Source organism: Gorilla gorilla, chromosome 4 (assembly GCF_029281585.2).
Source record: "Gorilla gorilla gorilla isolate KB3781 chromosome 4, NHGRI_mGorGor1-v2.1_pri, whole genome shotgun sequence".
In the NCBI taxonomy this organism is placed as follows: domain Eukaryota; kingdom Metazoa; phylum Chordata; class Mammalia; order Primates; family Hominidae; genus Gorilla; species Gorilla gorilla.
The window spans coordinates 121,757,277-121,779,990 of NC_073228.2; positions in this window are offsets into that span (position 1 = coordinate 121,757,277).

Sequence of the window (22,714 nt, forward strand, 5' to 3'; positions counted from 1 at the left end):
TATGCAGCCAAAAAACACATGAAAAAATGCTCACCATCGCTGGCCATCAGAGAAATGCAAATCAAAACCACAATGAGATACCATCTCACACCAGTTAGAATGGCAATCATTAAAAAGTCAGGAAACAACAGGTGCTGGAGAGGATGTGGAGAAATAGGAACACTTTTACACTGTTGGTGGGACTGTAAACTAGTTCAACCATTGTGGAAGTCAGTGTAGCGATTCCTCAGGGATCTAGAACTAGAAATACCATTTGACCCAGCCATCCCATTACTGGGTATATACCCAAAGGATTATAAACCATGCTGCTATAAAGACACATGCACACATATGTTTATAGTGGCACTATTCACAATAGCAAAGACTTGGAACCAACCTAAATGTCCAACAACGATAGACTGGATTAAGAAAATGTGGCACATATACACCATGGAATACTATGCAGCCATAAAAAATGATGAGTTCATGTCCTTTGTAGGGACATGGATGAAATTGGAAATCATCATTCTCAGTAAACTAGCACAAGAACAAAAAACCAAACACTGCATGTTGTCACTCATAGGTGGGAATTGAACAATGAGAACACATGGACACAGGAAGGGGAACATCACACTCTGGGGACTGTTGTGGGGAGGGGGGAGGGATAGCTTTAGGAGATATGTCTAATGCTAAATGACGAGTTAATGGGTGCAGCACACCAGCATGGCATATGTATACATATGTAACTAACCTGCACATTGTGCACATGTAGCCTAAAACTTAAAGTATAATAATAATAAAATTAAAAAAGAAAATATTGAAACTCTTGGTTCTTTCCCATATAATATATTTTATAGGCCCAGTTTTATCTCTTTTTGTGGTTTATATATCATCATGAAGAAATATTACTTGGAGGAGTGTTTTCTAAAAGGCAAAGTGAGGAGTTTGTCCTTAGGCCCCTCACAGTCCCTATTACCAGCAAGAACAACCTTTGGGCACATGCCTGCTTCTAGTTCTCACCCTGCCCGCTTATCCACTTAGGATATTCTCAGGCAAGTAAGAGTTATTGAGTGCAATGCAAAACTTTCCATCTTTGGCCTCTTCTTGCCATGTTACAGGCTGGAAGTTACCATACCTAAATGACACATTGGACGTTTCAGTACTTAGATTTACAGTTGATCATAGCAAGTTGATTCTATGCATTTCTCTTCATGCTCACATGAACAATTAAAATGAATAAATGAAAAAAGTTAAAGACAGAAAAAATATTATATTCAAGAAGTACTAAGGGACAGTAGTGGATAAGAAATACCAACCGGTTTTGGAAAGCTGAAAGACAGAAAGTAGAGTAGTAATGAGACTGGCAGAGGAGGCTAAAGTCTAAATACTCCCAGAAAGGGATGATAATAAAATTAAGTCTATGCATTAGAGCGCTAGAGAGTCTCAGGGAGCACTGAAAGCCAGGATGAGGCTTGAGATAGAAAAATGTGGATAAATGATAGAAGAGTAACTCCCAGCACCATACCAACATAATACAATTCCTCCTGTACCCAGCAAGTGGGTTCTTCCTGCTGCACAAACAAAATCAATTCATGGCATTGAAGTAAAGAATTGAATTAACATGAGGCCAGCCATGCCACATGGGAGATGGAGTTATCACTCAAATTAATCTCATAGAAAGCTTATAGGTTAGGGGTTTATTAATTAATTATTATTGTGACAGAGTCTCACTCGATCACTCAGGCTGGAGTGCAGTGGTACGATCTCAGCTCACTGTGATCTCCACCACCGGGGTTCAAGTGATTGTCTAGCCTCAGCCTCTTGAGTAATTGGGACTACAGGTGTGCATCACCACACCCAGCTAATTTTTATATTTTTAGTAGAGACAGGGTTTCACCATGTTGGCCAGGCTAGCCTTGAACTCCTGACCTCAAATGATCTGCCTGCCTTGCCCTCCCAAAGTGCCAGGATTACAGGTGTGAGCCGCCGTGGCTGGCCAAGGTTAGGGGATTTTAAAGGTAGTTTGTGGGGAGTGGGGAGGGTGTCAAGGCAATGAGTGTTAGCTGCTGACTGGTTGGGTTGGAGATGAAATTATAAACTGAAGCTGTCCCCTTGAGCTGAGTCACTTCTGGGTGGGGCCACAGAAGGGATTGGTGGGTCCAGGGGGGCCACAGGTATTGGACATGCAGAAAAAACCTGAAAAGGTATCCCAGAAGTCCAATCTCAGATTCTACAATAGTGATGTTATCTGCAGGAGTAATTGGAGAAGTTGCATATCTGTGACCTCCAGAATAAAAGCTGGCAATCATTTATACATACACCTTAGCAGAATTCAGGGGCCTCTGTCCTCCTTGTCTGGTGGCCTCTCATTAGCATTACAAAGGCAGTTGAGTTTTGGGGAAGGGGTATTATCATTTAAAATATAAACTAAATGTCTACCAGAATTAGCTTTGCCTAGGAATAATTAAGGACAGCTTCAAGGCTAAAGGCAAGAGGGGTTTGACTCGATCAGATCTCCCACACTGCCAAAATTTTCTCACTGATACAGTTTTTACAAAGGCAGTTTCACTCCCAGCCTCTGCAGGAAAACCAGTCTCTTCACTGGAGCAATTAAACAGAAATTTCCTGACTGTAGAGCAGCAGTTACAGAGGAGGGTGTGATGAAGGGCAAGACTGACACTTGGAGATAATGTGGGAAACTTTCTTTATAAATCTTGATGCCCCACATTTCTTCCTCTGTCTATGCTCAGAAAGCAGATAATTAGGCAACTGGAAGATTCTTCTTTAAAGCTATGACCAAGATGATGGCCTTAATGCTTCTCTCAGCTGGCTAAGCTTTAAACAGTCCTCTTCCTAACAATACTCCTTATCTCCCATTTCTTCGCACATTTACTTTCAAAAACTTTCAATCGTAAATTCTTTCTCTGCCCTTCTGAACTGTAAATCTTCCACAATCCAGGAATATCTTTCTCAAGGGCCTAGGAGCCATCTCTTTGAAAGATGGTCATTAGTAAAGATAGTTCCCCTATATTCGAGTCTCCTTGGGAGTGTGGGAGCCTAACTTCCAAGGATGCCAGTTAGCATCAAGATGTGGCCCAGTCACATAGGCCAGCCTTCTCCCGGTGTCCTCCAGTACTTTTCTGCTAACTCACCTCAGTGCTTAAGAACTCTCCCACCTTTTGTTTCAGAGTGTTACTGTAGGTAGTCAGGCAGACATGAGCAGGTCAGGAGAGGGGCCCCACCCACTACTCAGGAAGGATTGTCAGGCAACCATCAGGTGATGATGGACTGGTTATTAGAATTGTCTCTCTAAAATAATTGGTTGCAGCTGGTGCCAGGGAAAGGCGGTCTCCCAACAGATAGAAAAAAACTGAAACTGATGATAAGCAGCTTCCTGATAAGATCTTAGGAGTTGAGCAAGTGGGCTCAAGCATGCACACTAAGAGGCAAAATGGTAGAGTTTAACTGGTATATGACCTTCCTCTAGGATCACACAACTGGTAAGGGAAAGATGCCTCAAGTGAGCATGTGTACAACTTCAGTAAACACTGTGCATGTGTCCCCTACCAAATGCTGGCAGGCTGCTTCACACGAGGACAGCCCACCCCAAGGGAGGAATCAGGGGAGAAGGGATGAAGCCCCCCTGGAAGTATGCCAATGTATAAAACCCCAAATCAAAGGTGAAACTGTGCATTTGAACTCTCAAGTTGCCTACTTGGCCCTTTTCCCAATTACTTTACTTTCTTTCAGTCCTGCTCTAAAACTTTTTAATAAACTTTCACTGCCAATCCAAAACTTGCCTCAGTCCCTCGCCTTATGTCTCTTGGTTGAATTATTTTTTCTGACGAGGCAAGAATTGAGGTTGCTCCATACCCATATAGATTCGCCACTAGCAAGAGGAGTTTAGTTCCATCTCTTCCTTCTATTACAATAGTCTTGAGTAAAGTCTTCCTTATTTCTTCACTTCACTTGAGATAGTTGATGCAGCTTCATTGTGTGGGGTAAATACCCAGGGTTTGTCATCTCACGCCAAGAAAATTTAGGACACGGACACACATGAGAAGTTTAGGAGCAGAGGTTTAATTGTCAGAAGAAAGAGAAAGAACAGCTCTCTCTCTCTTTCTAGTGAGAGAGGGGCTACCAAAGTGAAAGATCAGCTAATAGCAGAGTCCACTGGATTATATAGGCAGGCTTGAGGAGGCGGTGTCTGCTTTATTTAGGGACCACAGATTGGTTCAGTCAGGTATGACATTTACATAGTGCACAGGAAAGGCTGGCCACCCATCCTAATCTTATTAGGCAAACGGGCTTTGCACTTGACCTGTGACATCTTGTCTGTTCCTTACTGTACATGTGGCTGACAAAAAAGAAGAGAAGATGGAGCCACCATTTTGAATATGCCTAGATAGTATTTATCTGCCGGCCTGCTTCCAGCTTGCTTGTCTATGTCTGCAGCTCAATTTTACAGGCTTCTCTTTGTTAGAAAATGATTTGAGGGCTGCTTTTCATTAAAAAGGAAAATCTTACTGAGGACTTCAGTACCTTCACTATCTGCCTAAGTAATTTCTTCTTAACTCCTATGTTATAGTTTTCCTTTGAGAGCTCAAAGGTCTCCCAGAAAAGACCTGCAGATGCTATAATGTGTGAAGTATTAACTGTTTAATTTTCATACTGCGAGGAGGTCCATTTGTGGCAAAACCTGGTCACATACACATAGCTTCTCATGCATCACTCTTACATATGAACTGGCAGCCAGGCTCATCAACCATTTGTGAAAAGCTTTCATTCAGAATTCTGAAGAAAAGCCCAGCAGATCATTGAACTAAGTGGGAGGTGGGTGGGGAGGGAGAGAGAGAATGAATACTGTATACCAAAGTAAGTCAGAGGAGTTATGGAATGAGAGTGTTATCATTTATATTGTTCTGGAAAAGGTTAGGGTATTGATTATAGTGTACTAGTAAGCATGGTAAAATGTCCAGGGTTTAAACTGAAAGAACAAAAATACAATGGTAACTTTACAAAGCGGTGTGAGAAAATAAATGAAAGATGAGAAAGGATGCTCTGCAACCACTATCCTGCAAAATAAAAAGGGAGACAATGGAGGAATAAAAGAAAGAAACAAAATAAAACAGAATAAATGGGAGCAAGGAAAACAGTAAAACATTAAAAAGTCTAGGAGAACCATTATGTACAATAAATATAAACTTGCCAATTAAAAGAGATTGTAAGACTGTACTTTTTAAAAATAATGGATTTGTGCTATTTAGTAAAGATATACCTAAAATATAAAGTCACAGCAAAGTCAAAAGGACAGAAAAAGATGTGCTAGGTAAATACTAGCCAAAAGAAAGGGGACGCATCTTTTCTTTCCTGTGTCCTCTTTATATGCCACTGACTCAAGTTTATTGGTAGTGCTGCTAAAATATTCTATATCTTGTCAATTTTAATCTTTTATTCTATTAATTACTGAAAAAAGTAGATTACATTTCTGATTATGAAGCTTATTAATATTTTCTTAAAATATTATCAAGTTTTTTGCTTCATGCATTTTGAGGCTATATTATTAAGTGCCTGGAAATTTAGAAATATTATTCCTTAGTAAGTTTTACCTTCTTGTCAAAATGTAGTTAGTCCAATTATTATTAATAAAGTTTGTTTTCATAAAGTTTGTTTGATCTGATATTCATATAGCCACCTTGGCTATATTTTGCTTAGTATTTTCTTGATCTGTCTTTATTCTCCTGTTGCTTCTAATATCTTTCTTTTGACTCTAAGCTCTACAGTTCCACTTATATGTGTCTAAGTGTGTATTTCTTATTATTTATCTCACAATATGTCAGAATCTCTGAATTTGAGAATTTGAGAAGTTCTCAGAAGTTCTTTTTGGACATTGCTTCTCTCTGTGTTCTCTTCTGGAAACAGTTGTATTTTCAGTCTGATTCTTTGCTCTTATTTTTTAGCTTCTCTTTTCTCCATCTCTTTGTCTTTCTAGGCTCTTTTCCGATTACTTTAATGAGGTTAAACACTTTCTTTTGTTTTGGGTTTTAACTTAAATTTTTTAAGAAATTGATATGATTTGGATCTGTACCCCCACTGAAATATCTTGTTGAAGGTCATAATCCCCAGTGCTGGAGGTAAGACCTGGTGGGAGGTGACTGGATCATGGGGGAAGACTTCTCATGAATGGTTAAGCACCATCCCCTAGGTTCTGTTCTCATGATATGTGAGTGAGTGAGTTCTTGTGAAATCTGGTGGTTTAAAAGTGTGTACCATCTTCCTCTCTCTCTCTTTGTCCTGTTTCAGCCATGTAAGACATGACTGCTTCCCCTTCACCTTCGTTGAAGTAAGTTTCTTGAGGCCTCCCCTGAAGCTGATGCCACTATGCTGCCTGTGCAGCCTGCAGAACCATGAGCCAATTAAATCTCTTTTCTTTATAAATTACCCAGTCTCAGGTATTTCCTTAAAGCAGTATGAGAACAGACTGATATAACATATTAAGCACATATTTAATGTTTGATATTTAGTAACTCAATTATCTAAAATTATTGTCAGCATTTTTTTCTCCTATAGATTCTCATTGATGGTGGCTAGTTTTATGATGTGTTTTTAAAAATCAAATTGTATTTTTAGAATTGGGGAAATCCTATGAGGCCCAAGCTGTTTTGTTATTTATTTTTATTTATTTATTTATTTACTTTTGCTTTTTTTTTTTTTTTTTTTTTTGACAGGAACTCTAGACTATAACTAAACTGTGACCCCTCTTAAGCTCTTTACTTTGGACTTCCTGGATCTTTCCAATACTGTACATTTGAATCCCTAATGGTGAGAAGATCAACTTTTATTATTTTTTCTGGAGAAGACATATAACCCATCCAGATTTGAGGTCAGACAGTTAAATGTCTTTTTGTATGTATGTATGTATGTATTTACTTATTTATTTATTTATTTGCTTATTTATTTTTTGAGACAGGGTCTCGCTCTGTCACCCAGGCTGCAGTGCAGTGGCGTGATCTCAGCCTACTGCAAACTCTACCTCCTTGGTTCAAGAGATTCTCCTGCCTCATCCTCCCATGTAGCTGGGATTACAGGTGTGCACCTCCACACCCAGCTAATTTTGATAATTTTAGTAGAGACAGGGTTTCACCATGTTGGCCAGGCTGGTCTCGAACTTCTGACCTCAAGTGATCCGCCCACCTTGGCCTCCCAAAATGCTGGGATTATAGGCATGAGCCACTGTGCCCGCTCTACCTGTTTTTCTTTTAAACTGGCAGTTGAGATCTTTTTTTTCCAGGACACCTTCACTGAAGGTAGCTCTTTAAGGCAGCAGGATTCACAATGGTGAAGACTGGCAACATGCTATAGGACAGCTCTAATTTACCTTCACTTTTTCTCTCAGTTCCAGGTCCCCGGAAATATATCCAAGCTCTTGAGGAGCTCTTCTCTGCATTCAAAGGAATATTTGATATTTTATCCGAATATTTCTTGATGTTTGGTAATAGGAGATTTTTTGGAATATTTAGTCCATTATTTAAGCATAAATAGAGGCCAGTCTAATTTTTTATATTGAAAGCATAATATATTTAAGAATTTATAATGACTTAATGCACTGAAATATGTTAAAATGGAAATTTAGTAGAAGAAAGTAGAAAGTTTTATTTAGATCCCTCTTAGTGTTATTAGCTAACGATTTTTCTCTTTCTTGTGCATTACATTTTTAAGTAGAAATAATTTCAAGGTTGAAGAAACAAATTGAAAAACAATTAGGCAAAAGATCCACATAGATATCTGTTTCAAATAGTTAAAGAGCCTGTGGAAATATATCTGAGAGCCTGAGGTTGACCATAAAGATGGTAATAAGACAAGATGCTCTGGCCTCAAAAGAAAAAAAAATAATTCTAAGTACTGTGAGTAAAAAAAAATCTCAAACTTTTTGTGTTTGATGGGGATGGCATTGAATCTATAAATTACCTTGGGCAGTATGGCCATTTTCACAATATTGATTCTTCCTACCCATGAGCATGGAATGTTCTTCCATTTGTTTGTATCCTCTTTTATTTCCTTGAGCAGTGGTTTGTAGTTCTCCTTGAAGAGGTCCTTCACATCCCTTGTAAGTTGGATTCCTAGGTATTTTATTCTCTTTGAAGCAATTGTGAATGGGAGTTCACTCACGATTTGGCTCTCTGTTTGTCTGTTATTGGTGTATAAGAATGCTTGTGATTTTTGCACATTGATTTTGTATCCTGAGATTTTGCTGAAGTTGCTTATCAGCTTAAGGAGATTTTGGGCTGAGACGATGGGGTTTTCTAGATATACAATCAGGTCATCTGCAAACAGGGACAATTTGACTTCCTCTTTTCCTAATTGAATGCCCTTTATTTCCTTCTCCTGCATGATTGCCCTGGCCAGAACTTCCAACACTATGTTGAATAGGAGTGGTGAGAGAGGGCATCCCTATCTTGTGCCAGTTTTCAAAGGGAATGCTTCCAGTTTTTGTCCATTCAGTATGATATTGGCTGTGGGTTTGTCATAAATAGCTCTTATTATTTTTGAGATACGTCCCATCAATACCTAATTTATTGAGAGTTTTTAGCATGAAGGGTTGTTGAATTTTGTCAAACGCCTTTTCTGCATCTATTGAGATAATCATGTGGTTTTTGTCTTTGGTTCTGTTTATATGCTGGATTACCTTTATTGATTTTCGTATGTTGAACCAGCCTTGCATCGCAGGGATGAAGCCCACTTGATCATGGTGGATAAGCTTTTTGATGTGCTGCTGGATTCAGTTTGCCAGTATTTTATTGAGGATTTTTGCATCAATGTTCATCAAGGATATTGGTCTAAAATTCTCTTTTTTGGTTGTGTCTCTGCCCGGCTTTGGTATCGGGATGATGCTGGCCTCATAAAATGAGTTAGGGAGGATTCCCTCTTTTTCTATTGATTGGAATAGTTTCAGAAGGAATGGTACCCGTTCCTCCTTGTACCTCTGGTAGAATTCGGCTGTGAATCCATCTGGTCCTGGACTCTTTTTGGTTAGTAAGCTATTGATTATTGCCACAATTTCAGAGCCTGTTATTGTTCTATTCAGAGATTCAACTTCTTCCTGGTTTAGTCTTGGGAGGGTGTATGTGTCGAGGAATTTATCCATTTCTTCTAGATTTTCTAGTTTATTTGAGTAGAGGTGTTTATATTATTCTCTGATGGTAGTTTGTATTTCTGTGGGATTGGTGGTGATATCCCTTTGTCATTTTTTATTTCGTCTATTTGATTCTTCTCTCTTTTCTTCTTTATTATTCTTGCTAGCCATCTATCAATTTTGTTGATCTTTTCAAAAAACCAGCTCCTGGATTCATTGGTTTTTTTTAAGGGTTTTTTGTGTCTCTATTTCCTTCAGTTCTGCTCTGATCTTAGTTATTTCTTGCCTTCTGGTAGCTTTTGAATGTGTTTGCTCTTGCTTCTCTAGTTCTTTTAATTGTGATGTTAGCGTGTCAGTTTTAGATCTTTCCTGCTTTCTCTTGTGGGCATTTAGTGCTAGAAATTTCCCTCTACACACTGCTTTGAATGTGTCGCAGAGATTCTGGTGTGTTGTGTCTTTGTTCTCGTTGGTTTCAAAGAACATCTTTATTTCTGCCTTCATTTCGTTATGTACCCAGTAGTCATTCAGGAGTAGGTTGTTCAGTTTCCATGTAGTTGAGTGGTTTTGAGTGAGTTTCTTAATCCTGAGTTCTAGTTTGATTGCACTGTGGTCTGAGAGACAGTTTGTTATCATTTCTGTTCTTTTACATTTGCTGAGGAGTGCTTTACTTCCAACTATGTGGTCAATTTTGGAATGGGTGTGGTGTGGTGCTGAAAAGAATGTATATTCTGTTGATTTGGGGTGGAGAGTTCTGTAGATGTCTATTAGGTCCGCTTGGTGTAGAGCTGAGTTCAGTTCCTGGATATCCTTGTTAACTTTCTGTTTCGTTGATCTGTCTAATGTTGACAGTGGGGTGTTAAAGTCTCCCATTATTATTGTGTGGGAGTCTGAGTCTCTTTGTAGGTCAATAAGGACTTCCTTTATGAATCTGGGTGCTCCTGTATTGGGTGCATATATATTTAGGATGGTATCCAGAATCTACAATGAACTCAAACAAATTTACAAGAAAAAAACAAACAACCCCATCAAAAAGTGGGCAAAGGATATGAACAGACACTTCTCAAAAGAAGACATTTATGCAGCCAAAAAACACATGAAAAAATGCTCATCATCATGGCCATCAGAGAAATGCAAATCAAAACCACAATGAGATACCATCTCACACCAGTTAGAATGGTGATCATTAAAAAGTCAGGAAACAACAGGTGCTGGAGAGGATGTGGAGAAATAGGAACACTTTTACACTGTTGGTGGGACTGTAAACTAGTTCAACCATTGTGGAAGTCAGTGTAGCAATTCCTCAGGGATCTAGAACTAGAAATACCATTTGACCCAGCCATCCCATTACTGGGTATATACCCAAAGGATTATAAATCATGCTGTTAAAAAGACACATGCACACGTATGTTTATTGCGGCACTATTCACAATAGCAAAGACTTGGAACCAACCCAAATGTCCAACAGTGATAGATTAAATTAAGAATATATGGCACATATACACCATGGAATACTATGCAGACATAAAAAATGATGAGTTCATGTCCTTTCTAGGGACATGGATGAAGCTGGAAACCATCATTCTCAGCAAACTATTGCAAGGACAAAAAACCAAACACTGCATGTTGTCACTCATAGGTGGGAATTGAACAATGAGAACACATGGACACAGGAAGGAGAACATCACATACCGGGGCCTGTTGTGGGGTTGGGGGAGCGGGGAGGGATAGTATTAGGAGATATACCTAATGCTAAATGAGGAGTTAATGGGTGCAGCACACCAACATGGTACATGTGTACATATGTAACAAACCTGCAAGTTGTGCACATGTACCCTAAATCTTAAAGTATAATAATAATAAAATTTAAAAAAAAATTGTGTTTGACCCTTGGAGCCCCTTTTGTGTTATTATGACGTCCTAGAGCCCACTCTGCTCTTCCTGCATTTGTTCCAGATAATGAAATGCTTGTGGTGACTAATCTATCAAGAATAAGAAAACCATCTATTTTAAATGGTACACACTTCTTGGTCTTTATTATTAAGTCAGTTTCTCTAGTCTCTAAACTTATTTTTTTCTAATAGCCCAGATTTCAGTTATTTGTATATTTTTATTAGTATGCCTGCCATACCCAAAATTGGGTAAGGCAGTGATGTTTTTCATTTACATAGTGCATCTTGTTTGTGTGTTGAGGTTTGATATTACATGCAAGATAAGAACATAATTACAAGATAATTTAAAAGAAGCTGGCCATACATTTTTTCTCTCTGCCTCCTCCTTTCTGCACTCCCTCTAACCCCCCTGTACTGTAAGACAAGAAAAATGGTGCTTCTCCAGGAAATACCGGGAAGAAGTTACAATGAGAAAGAGTTCAGCAGAAGCAAAACTGAACATATCTCTAACCATTGTTAAGCCTTTAAAATTTGCTGCTAAACCAAACCTAATGGTTTAGATAGACCAACCACTACATCCTTGACATTTCGACGTTCCTTGCAGCCATGGCCATTGCCATGTATCTTTGCATTTCATCCCATCAAAACTCTGAGTATATTTCCATGTCCCTGGTTTTGTATTTGGTTCCATGACTTGGTTTTGTGGTGTGACATGTGAAAGATATTCAACTAGAACATTGTTAGTAGTACCCTGGAATTATACTATCAAAAATGCCAGGCATGAGCTGTTTATGTTAAAGCATTTTAACTGTGGAATAAGGGCAAGCTTTTTATGGGGGCTTTAACATAAGGGAACCAATCAAAGTTCAACAAAGCTTAGCAGGAAGGGCTAGGCCAAAGTATGATTAATTTTGGAAATGGGAATAGAAAAAATTGATCTTATGAATTAGCAGCCTGGATTTTAAATAACTTCCTATTTACTTTTTCACAGGTAAAAGTTAGGGTCATGGTTAACCATTTAACTATTCTTCAGAGATAAAAAATATTTACCTCATAAAGGCATAGAGGAGAATGACAGATACTAGGGGCTTGGAAGGATGAGTAGGTGGGAGGGGGAGGTAGGATAATGAGTACCAATATACACATTAGATAATAGGTATAAGTTCTGTGGTTCAACAGCAGAGTAGAGTGACTATAGTTAACAATGTATTGTATAGTTCAAAGTAGCTGGAAGATAGGACTCAAATTGTTTCCAACACACAGAAATGATAAATATTCAAGGTAATGAATACCTCAAATACTCTGTCTTGATCATTATACATTCTGTGCATGTAACAAAAATCACATATACCCCATAAATATGTAAAGTATTATGTATTAATAAAATACACATTAGTTTTCCGTATTCCCAGTGCAGCCTTAAACAAATCAAATATTTATTGAAGGTGTCCAGTATATTTAGAATGTATAACACACATTTATTTTCTGCCCTCAAGGACTACAATCAAAGTGGGTGGAGTGGAACAGACCATAGATTCTGTGGGAATGCCAAGAGGGAGACTTCACTGTGGGATACAGTAGTCTGAGAATATTTCATTTTTTTGGTCACATATATTTTCCTGTGTACAGGAATGTATCACCTTCTTCCCTAATGCAAATACTAATGTCTTCCTATTTTCTCCTTGTCCTTTGCTCACCTTAAATAAATAAGTAGATTTCAGCTAGAGGCATTATTAGTGGGCAACTGATGATAATAAAACATGTATCCTAGAATATAAAATATCCCCCATTTCTATGGAATAATTCACATTGGTGTTTATAATAAAAATATAAAGAGACAAATGGGACTATATTAAACTAAACAACTCTGTATAGCAAAGGAAACAATCAATAGAGTGAGAATACATCCTGTTGAATGGCAGAAAACATTTGCAAATTATTCTTCTGACAAGGGACTAATACCTAGAATATGTAAGGAACTCAATACTAAAAAACTCTCTACAGCAAAGGAAACAATCAACAGAGTGAGGATACATCCTGTTGAATGAGAGAAAATATTTGAGAACGAGTCATCTGACAAGGGACTAATACCTAGAATATGTGAGGAACTCAATGCTAAAACAAACGGGAACTGGATACTACAAAGAAGCTGACAGAACACCTGTTAGTGTGCGGGGCTCATGGCCCAGAAAAAAGTGGGTACCTTTTCCTGCAGTTCTAACTTAATGCTTATAAAAATTGATTGAAGTGTGGATGATAGAAACCCAGAATTATGATCTTTACTGATCCAACAGTGACTATTTAAAATATGCTCTTTATTTTTTGTTTTGTTAACAGAGATAAAGAAAAGACAACAACATGGTCTCCCTAGGGCTCTACATAAAGAGTTATTTTTTTAATCCTTTGATTTATTCATGATTTCATTTCTTTTGCACATGGGCTGATGGCTTCAGCTTTCCCCAAAAAAAAAAGAAAAAAAAAAGGATATTGAGACCTAAACTCTCTACTAAGTCTTAAAAGTGCTTTTACTTCTATGGTATTGAAAGCAAAAATGAAGTTTGAATAATGAGGTTATCCCATATAGGAAATAAAAATAGGACATTAAAAAATTTTTTTCCAATTTTTTCTTCATATTTAGTTGTACAAAAGTAGACATTCTGAGTTACATACTTACAAAAGCCAATCTTGTGGCAAATATACATTAGCTCCACTATACATACTATCACCCAAAATGTGTCCACAGAAGACTTAACATGAAGTATATATCTTTTGACTTGGAACATTTGTGCTTCCGGTCTTACTGTGGTCTTACCCCATGCTAGAGTTATAATATTATTCCATTATAATGTGACACAATTTGAGTTCTATCAACCCTTTTATCATTTTTAAGTCATGAAATCTTCTTGCAATATATTGACATACCAAATGTCTAAAGAGATTTTATGCAGTGCACTTAGAAAATTGATTTATTTTTAAGAGCAAGCGACCTAGATTTATAATAGACCAAGTGATTGAATGCTAACTATCTCTCCTCACAAGTCATAATGGGCAGTTCATTAATAATGTTTTAAAGAAAATAAAACATGAATTGGGAGAATGTCCAGGATAGAATGTTACTCAAAAGATTCATCTTTCATTGTCATAGGGAAGGAAAATCTTGTAAACCTTTATACTTTTAGTTGTATGTGACAATATATACATATAAAATATGTTTTAAGACTGGCTTTTGTAAGTATGTAACTCAGAATGTCTACCTTTGTTTTGGATAACAAACTTAATTTGAAGAAAAAAATGTTTTGGATAACCATTTCATTTTTACTAACAAAAGGTAAACAGCAGATTTTAAATAGCCACTGTTTGATTGGTAAAGATCATAGTTCTGGCTTTGAATAATCTGCACCTCAATCAATTTAAAATCATCAGTTACTTGATTCCTATCAAATAAAATTCTTATCAAATGTTTTATTATGAATTACTCTCTTTAACTCCAGTAATGTTTTCTTTTTTTGCCTTGAAATCTATTGTATCTGTTAATATAGCTTTACTAGTTTATTTTGGTTAGTGTATGTTTTTACTATTCTCTTACTTTCAAACATTCTGTCTTACATGTGGCTCTTGAAATCAGCATACCGTTATATTTCAATTTTTAAACTTATTTACAAATATTCATCTTCTAAATAAAGCATTGTCTCCATTTACATTTACTGCACTTAATAAAATATTACAGTTTAAATTTACTATCTTGTTCTGGGATTTATATATTTATATTCCTTCATGTTTCATTTTCTCTCCTTTTTTTGGATTGATTATGATGTTTTAGCTATAAATTTTTAAAAACATTTCATTTTGTCAGACACATGTATTCAAGTAACTACCACTACTGTGAAGATATAGAATTATTCCACCACTACAAAGTATCTTGTTACCCTTTGTGTTACCTTTTATAGTCATATGCAATCCCTTCTTCCCCATCATCCTTATGCCGGGCAACCATTAATCTGTTCTCCATAAAAATTTGTAATTTTAAAAATGTTTTATAAACTGATTTTTATTTGATCTGTAATGTTTGTGAGGGTATCTCTGTATTAGTTTGCTAGGGCTGCCATAAAAAAATAGTGGGTAGCTTAAATAACCGAAATTTCTTTTCTCACAGTTCTGGAGGCTGGAAGTCCAAGATCAAGGTGCTATCAGGGTTGGTTTCGGCTGTGGCCTCTCTTCCTGGCTTGTAGACAGCTATCTTCTCGCAGTGTCCTCACGTGGCCTCTTTGTGTGAAGGTACGACGGTGGGTGGAGAGAGTTTTGTTATTTCTTGGCTCCCAAGGTCCCTACCTGGTCTGCCTTTTCTCTCCACCTTTCAGTGTCTTCTGTTCATTTTATATATAATGTCCAGGGATCTTAGCTATACTTAGAGGAAAAAGATAAGTATGTTTACTGCATTAATTATGTTGAATCATTTCATTGCTTTTTTGGCTGGTTTAGAAGTTTTTATTTAGTTACATGGTTAAACTATAGATATTAAGTTAATCAATACTTTTATCCTCTTTCTGGGAAATACAATGACCTTTGAATAGTTTGATCCCACTTATGTAGCTACTCCCAACTTGTCCTCATATATTTTAATTTTATACTCGAAAACCCCACAAGTTGTTATTTTTAATGTTTCATATAATGATGTTTAATTTTTTCCACCTTTTTATCACTTCATTTTATTCATTCCTCTTGTATATCATATTCTCCTTCTGGGTTTATATTTTCTTTTGCTTCAAGTACGTTGTAAATAATTTCCAGTATGGGTTTATGAGTAGCAAACACTTTTAGTTTCTGTTTGTCTGAAAAAATACATTTTACTGGCATCCTTAAAAGATGATGTTACTGAGTAGAATTAGTTACTTTCTTTCAATATATTGAATATATTATTCTACTGTTGTTTTTTCTCTTTTTATTTTGGGAGGTTTTCTTTGCTTCCATTTATGCTCCTGTAAAAGTTATCTGTCATATTTCTATGATTGTTTCAAAATGTGGTGTTTGTCTTTGGCATTCTACAGTTTAATTATGATGGGTCCAGGTGTAGATAATATTGTTTTTATTTATTCAGCTTGAGATTCATTGGTATTTTGTATATGTGGATAGGGATATTTTATTATTCATGGAATAGTCAGCTATTATTCAAACAATGCCCCATTCCTATTTTCCCTCTCTTTTCTTTCTGGAACTCTGTTTTAGTTTATATCCATACTTTTCAATATATTCTTTATGCCTTTTATATGTGCCTATATTTTCCTTTTTATGTTTCTGTATGCTTTCAGCTCACAAATTCTGTCTATATATGTCTGTGACTATATCTCTTTGTCTGTATGACTGCTAAATTTATCCAGTGAGCTTTTAATTTTAATAATTATATTGCTCACTCCTTAAAGTTGCATTTTTATTACTAGATTTCTATTTTATAATTTCCTTAATATGTTAAGTTTGTTTTGTTTCCTTAAATACAGCAAGCATAATATTTTTATAGGTTTTATCTGAAAAACGAAAATATTTGAAATCTTTAGGGATATGTTTCTTTTGTCATATTTGCCATGCTGCCATGTTTAGTTGTCTTTGTGTCAGGTTATTATATGTGAAAATATATTCACTAAATAGATGAAGTACCTTTCTCTAGAGGGAATTGCTGTTTGCATCTGTTAGGTAGATTAGGGTATTGCTAATTCAAAAGCACCTAATTCCAAGTTTAAGTCTTAAAACTACCTGTTGACTATTAATTTCTAGTATCACACTATGATATTTTAGCCTTTTTGGGTCTCAGATTTTTGTGCTAAATTTCCCTTATTAGGCTTTACTTTCATGGGTATCAGGTTTAATTTTGGTTCTTCTTGACAGCAAAGATTTTAACACACAAGTTCGAATTTATTAGTATAGGCAAATGCCATCTAGGTAAAAACAGCATTAATACTTGGTTACACCTGGTAGTTTACATTTCCTGTTAGTTTTATCCTAGTGATTTCTTATTTTTTTTTTATGTCACCTTGCTTTTTAAAAAATGTAAGAAATATTTCATCCGGTAGTTTAAATTACTTTTGGTAAAGGAGAGGTGGTCTGAATAGCTTAGAATGCCATTACCAGAAAGCAGACATTCTTTTACCCTGTCTCAGATATCAGCAAATTTCTAAAGTTTGCAACATTAGAAGCATCATTTTATATATTTAGGAAAACTGAACATAATCAGCCTAGGACTTTAAAAGATGAATTAAGTCTTAGAGCTAATCTTCTTACTTGATGCTTTGTGGACTTCATAGCTCTTAGTAACATCCATTTCCAGCTCTTTTGAGGAGACAGATAAGATAGACAGATAGATGTGTGTGTAATATATATATATATATAATGATATTGCTTGGATAATAATAAATGTCTTTTTCCTTTTTTATGCAATGAAAGCAGGTCCTAGAACTTTCAGGAAATATTGCTGACATCTTACATATATGAAAATGTGGTTAGATATGGGTGAATTAAATTGGGATGCTTATAGCTAAACATTATCCCACGAAAAAAAGGAAACATGTATTACAGTGCAGGAGAAGCACAGCATCAACTGGAAAATTTATGACCTCCCTCTTATGTTCTCAACATCAGAGAAAGGTATCACAAAATTTCTAATTTGAAAGGAAATAACGAATTCTTAGGGTGGCAGAGGTTTAGAGAATTTGCCTGAATTTTGTACCACAGTGATTTAAAAAAAAATAGGTGGAAAAACCGCATAAGTTTGGCTTAAGAGTAGCTCCCAAGGAGCAGTGCCTGGTAAATGTGGTTCCAAAACTTCCAGCAGGCCATCAGTCATGAAGGGAACAGAAATATTCGGGGGTAAGACAGAAGAAGAAACTGTCTCAGTGTGGGCCCAAGGGTAGAGTGGAGACATATTTATCCAGAGCCTCACAGGCAGAGTGGAGAGATATTTATCCAGAGCCTCACAGGCCAGACACCATACTGGGTGCCAGGGGTATAGCAGCAGCTGAAATATTTTTCACTCTTATAAATTTCCAATCCAACATAGAAGATGATATAAAACAAGATAGTAACTAAATAATTAAGTGTAAAGATGCTACAAAGGAAACACATTTCTTTGCAGGAATTTGGAGAGTTAACTAGGTAGCCTTGACCTATTTTTGTTCTATAAAATTTCACATTATTTCAATTCTTTTTATCTTTGGTTTCCAAGAATGTCAAATATTCTAAAGACTACCATTTTTTATCCTTTTCTAAATATGTAAAGGTACATGAAAAGGTTGTATGTATATTCACTCTGGAAGGCAGTGTGGCATCTGACCTTTTGGCTAATGTCACTAAAATGAATTCTTGATCTATTTCCCCACGGCACAACATATGTGAACACACAGCAAACTTTCACTCAGCCTGGAAAATTCACAATCCAAGTTATGAAAGTAGTGCTTGTTTTCTACTAACGTATCTAAGCAAATTATATAGTCTACTCTAAATCCAACTCACTTAGGCTTGTTAGAATGTTTCTGTTAGAATCCATTTCTGTTATTTGTGGCAGAAATTTCATGCCATGATGTACTGTGGAAAGAAATAAAAATGACTGAGAGCAAACATATTTTTTCCCCTGTCAAATTACCTGAATTTCAAAATAGTTCCACAACACTACAATGTGATCTATTCCCTTTTGTTATCTGATCAGTCTGGACCCAAAAGCCTCCAGTATAATAAACGTTTTTCTTACATACCAGCAATTTTGTTATAAACACATTGCTGACTGAGGCCTAAAAGACCCAGGGTTAAAAAATGATCCATGATCTTGCTGTTATGAGAACACAAAATGTATTTTCTGACTTCGGAAAGTCAGTGGCAATGCTGGGCAGTGTTGCTTTAGTAAAATAAAGTGACTCATCTCTTGGAAATCAACTATACCCAAAGATTTGCTTCCTCCAAAATCTTCTAATTCACAGTCAGGAAACAAGTGATCTTCAGGAAAATCCAAGAAGTCAATTTTCCTATACACCTGCTTCATGTAGATAACTTCCTATGGATGACTTCAATTTTCTTGCTGATAACTTTTATATCTAAAAATGCTGATAACACACGTACACGTCTAGATAATACACACAAGGTCACATACATATTAAAAACAAAGTCTTCAGCACAACCTGTAATTCACTGGTCACATGTAGCTGAATGTTCATCAATCTATGGATATTTGTTCCTGTGTTTGTTGCAGTGACAGAAAGGGGAAGAAAAACCCACAATCACCTCGGTTTAGTTTTTTTCTAAATGCTAATAGAATTCTGGGCAAGATTTAAGATTTTGAAAAATATCAGTAATGAAAAAATAAAACTACTAGAAAAGTGACTTCCAGACAAGAGTAATTCATACTTGTATGTCAGAATTAGCTGTTAGCTCTTCTCTAGCCCCAGTGCACACTCAAAACATCAATATGTCCTTCAGACTTCCTGGGTAAGGATGCGCTTCAGTTGAAGACTTGGAAGCAATTTTATTTTGACTATTAAGCAAAGGCATTGAACTTGACGCAGAAAGCTAAAATTGGCAGAAAGATCAAGATGAGCAGAAGTGTGGCAGGGGCCAGTGCCTCCCCACTCCCACTTCAGGCACCTATGGGGCACTCTAAGTAACCAAGGGGAGCTTGCAGAGGGCCTATGGGAGAGCCACTGTATACACCGTGTTGTATTGCTTGTCAAATAACCAAAGGGAGAAATTACATCATTTTTCATTAGGGAGCATACATTTGATTACAATATATATCCCAGGAATTTATTAAAGAATTGCAGTAAAAATAACCTTAGCATGTCAATGCTGAGCAAGATATAAAAATACTGCCATATGCCATATATTAGTTAGCATATCAAAGGGCCACATAAAATGAAAGTTTTGGAGTATATTTGGGAATGTTCACTAGAAACTTAAGTACACTTACAACTCTCTGCTATGCTATTTTAAGAAGATAGCACAAAAGGTATTTTACTCAAAGAATTGTGCATTAGGCTATTTTGAAGTTCAGACATCAAGTATTCTTCATATATCAAATGTTAATTATTTATATATTTAATGCCCTCTTGAGAATTAGTTTATGTAAAAAGTAGCATTTTGCATAATGAATTATAAATTTTAAGAGTTGTATGATAACATGAATATATACTTAGCTGTAGTATGATGAAATAGTATTGAATGACATGCGTCAGAGTTATATGCACAATATAATCATACTCACTCATGCTAGTAAATAAAGACCATACAGAACTTCTCACTGGGGGAGAAGTATCTTCCAAACAGGTCTTCTAATTTCACTATCCCATCAATCTCTCTACATGCATACAAATGTTATCAAACTATTCTGTGGAATAAAAACTGATATCATGCAGGGAATCGGTAACTGGCTTAAAAATGAAACCATGAATTAAAGTCAGAAACCAGGCTTCCAAATGATCACTCAAGGCTCAGATTATGTAAAATTCCTCACGGTGTGTTTTGAGTATGTGATATTTAATATGCGCAACCTCTGTTCAAGACCTTCAGTTTAGAAAACTGCATTTCATTTTAAAGCCCTCACAATATGTAAAACTATATATACACACTGTATTTACTCTTTCAGACATGTTTATTCTCGGCTGATATGACCAAGAATCATGATCTTTTTTATTATTTTTTTATTTTTTGAGACAGTCTCCGTCTGTCACCTAGGCTGGAGTACAGTGGTATAATCCTGGATCACTGCAACCTCCGCCTTCAACCACTGCCTGCAACCTCCGCCTCCTAGGTTCAAGCAAGTTTCATGCCTCAGCCTCCCTAATAGCTGGGACTACAGGCATGCACCACCACGCCCGGCTAATTTTTGTGTTTTTAGTAGAGACTGAGTTTCACCATGTTGGCCAGGTTGGTCTCGAACTCCTGACCTTGAGTCATCCGCCCACCTTGGCCTCTCAGAGTGCTGGGTTTACAGGCATGAGCCACTGTGCCCAGCCCATGATCTCTTGAATGACTTTATGAATTTATTTTAAAATAATTTATTGAGAAAATCACTAGGGCAGTACAAAGACTTATATTTTATTACATGTTACCATTCAGGTCTCAGTTTCCACATAGATAAATAATTGTCCTAATCATTAAAGTTGTTGTTCAGAATTGAATATAAAATGTATCCAAAAGTATTTGGGGCACTATAAATTGTTGAATGGATATGGCCATTACTATATTTAGCATTTGATCCGTAAAACTGATGCTGTCACAAAATAAGTATTTTGTTTAGTTTTTCACATGAGGTTAATATAGACACATGTTCAAAATATTTTTAAATGGATACATTTCTCAGGTCTTTGCTCCAGATTAAGTTTCTCCAGCTGCTATCCTTGTACTTGACCCTGATTTATCCAAATCCCTTCTCTTATATTTAAACTCTAAGAATTCTCCTGTGTTAATGGTAAAGGCCAATTGCTTTGGAAAGCATTTTTTAACCTCTCCAGCTGGACTGCATAAATTGATTAAGTATGTATTTACTGAGAAGCTACATTGTGTTTGACTCTGTGGCCATGCTATGTATTCTTTGTCTGACCTTCCTTAGCATGTTTTCCTTAGGAAACATGTCCTTTTTATCCCCAGCTATTTACTACAGCATATCTCATCTCTTGCTTTAGTATATAAGCTCTTGAAAGCCAGACTATGTTTGATTTATGTTTCTATTTGATGAACATCTTTTTCAGTACTTCATAATGCATACTTAATAGAAAGTTCCTGAAAGTATCAATGAATGAATGAATATATGAATGTAATTCTTAGCTTAATTTTCTCTGATATTTTTGCCTCCAAGCAGTGTTCTGTTTATTTTTACACATTCTCTGACTTATTATAGTAACACTCTTAAAATATATATTAGCCTCATGGAATACAAAATACATCTTTGCTGTGGTACTTTTTATAATTAAAATAAGTTTTCTTTCTTTCTGACAATATTCCTTTGTTCCAGCAATACCATGTTCCAGGTTTTTCTTTCTTGGACTACTCTTTAAATGTCAATATTTCTTAGGATTTTTATCTTTCGAATTTCTTTTCTTTCTCCATAGTTTTCTCTGAAAGGTTTCACCCATTTCCGTGGTCATATTACATTTATTTGAGAATGAATTTCAAATCTCTATTTCAAATTCAGATTCTCTCTTAAATCTTCTATCTGCTTATCCAACTACATATGGTACGGGATCACTTAGCTAACGTAAGGACCCTGCTACTCAAAATATCTCCCAGGGAATGTCCAAACACCCACCACTCACCCAAGACAGATATCTGGGTCTTCTTTCCAACTCTGTCTTTTTTTCCTTCCCATACCTGTAATGCTAATCTGATCATCAGTGTATCTCTGCAATCCGTTTACCTTACTGTACTCTTAATATCATTTTACTACTTAAAGCCATTATCATCTCCTTCAAAGTTGATTAATGTCTGTCAACTATAATATTGTTTTTCTATATTACAGACCTTGCTTCCTTGCCCATTCACCACTCTAGAGCTGAGGGCATTTTCCAAAAAAACACATCTTGTTCTCTCATAGCTACATCTGGAACTCTGCCTACTCCAGGCTCCGCTCCCTCACCCCACCTACCCAATAGTGATGGTGGACTAACTATTTTCTCCCCATCTTTCAGATCTAAACCCCACGTCGCTCTTTCAAATCTAAACCCCAGAAAGTACTCTTAAGTAC